General features: G+C 35.1%; 1 non-coding gene across 1 annotated transcript; it reads left to right on the forward strand.

The window, feature by feature from the left end:
• The first annotated feature begins 635 nt into the window (after positions 1 to 635).
• Positions 636 to 739, forward strand: LOC122305890. Its single transcript, XR_006241321.1, has one exon. It is a non-coding gene; the product is annotated as a small nucleolar RNA R71 (small nucleolar RNA).
• The last annotated feature ends 763 nt before the right edge of the window (positions 740 to 1,502 follow it).

Below are 1,502 nucleotides of genomic sequence, written 5' to 3' on the forward strand. Positions count from 1 at the left end.
CTCGGCACCCGACGATGGGATGGTGACCCGGGTTGTCACCATCCGGACGTCTCAATTTCCCCGTGTTCGGGCGTGGGGATTTTGGGGGCGTCACAATTTTGATTTGAATTGGACTCATTCCTCCAACTTGAATTGGGGTGATTTCTCCATCCAGGATTATATGTTTCAAATAAGGGGAAGAAAATGGTCTCCTATAAGAATTCATGACATTTGCTTGTTCGTGCGACACCTCTTTAAAAGCGGGGATTGTTGGACAATCCTGAGTTAGGTATCCACTAATTTCACATATGCCACAATTCTCTTCTTCTTTTTCAATGGCTTTAGCCGAATTTACCTTCCTAAGTTCCATGGCTTCAACTTTTCTTGTCAGACTTGTTGTCCTAGCATTCACATCATCATTTCCTTTAAGAACATACATACCTTCTTGAGACATGGCACTAAGTTTGGGCTTATTTGACTGATCAGAACGATCTGTGTTATCCCAAGATTAGGCATTTTCAGCTAATTGAACAAAATAGTCCCAAGCATCGTCAGGATCTTTATTTAAAAGTTCACCGTTACACATCATTTCTACAAACTGACGCATTTGAGATGTTAAACCTTCATAGAAAAAACTAATGGTGTGCCAAGTCTCATAGCCATGATGTGGGCAAGTTAGTAATAATTCTTTAAAACATTCCCAACATTGAAAAAATGTTTCATTTTCCTTTTGAGAAAAATTCATAATATTTCTGCGAAGAGTGTTGGTCCTATGAGTAGGAAAAAACTTTTTCAGAAATTCTCTTTGCATTTCTTGCCATGTGCCAATAGATCTTAGTCTCAAGGAGTTCAACCAATTTTTAGCTTTTTCTTTCAAAGAGAATGGAAACAACTTTAATCTAACAACATCATCATTGATAGTTTGGGTTTGTAAAATTGCACAAACTTCTTCAAATTCTTTCAGATGCAAATAAGGACTTTCTGAGTCTAAGCCATGAAACTTGGGAAGTAACTGGATTACTCCCAGTTTTAAATCAAAATTTCTCATATTCAAAGGAAAAATCATACAAGATGGAGTACTTGTCCTTGTTGGCTGCAAATACTCGCGCAAAGTTCTCATTGGCTGATTATTTTGTGCCTCTTCATTTTCTTGTTTGTCATGAACATTATGATTGTCAGCCACGGTATTAGAATGAGAATTTTTGGAATCACCAGACAAAGTATCAACCAATTCTTTTAAAACAATTTCCTCTCTTATCAATCTACCAGTTTGATCACGTTGCCACGAGATCATTCATCATAGAGGATCAAGCACATTCAAAGACTAAAAAACAAAAAAAAAAACAAAAAACAAAATGCAAAACAAGCAAGAAAATAAAAGAATTTTTTTTTTTTTTTTTGAAATGAGATTACCAAATTATATGAATATGGAAGCAATGTTACTTGCTCTATTTTCTGTAAAAATCGTCTCTGCAAAAAAAAATATGAAAAACAATTAGCAAAAGATTTCTAAAAAAAATTAT

The sequence above is a fragment of the Carya illinoinensis genome, chromosome 3 (genome assembly GCF_018687715.1).
Source record: "Carya illinoinensis cultivar Pawnee chromosome 3, C.illinoinensisPawnee_v1, whole genome shotgun sequence".
NCBI lineage: Eukaryota > Viridiplantae > Streptophyta > Magnoliopsida > Fagales > Juglandaceae > Carya > Carya illinoinensis.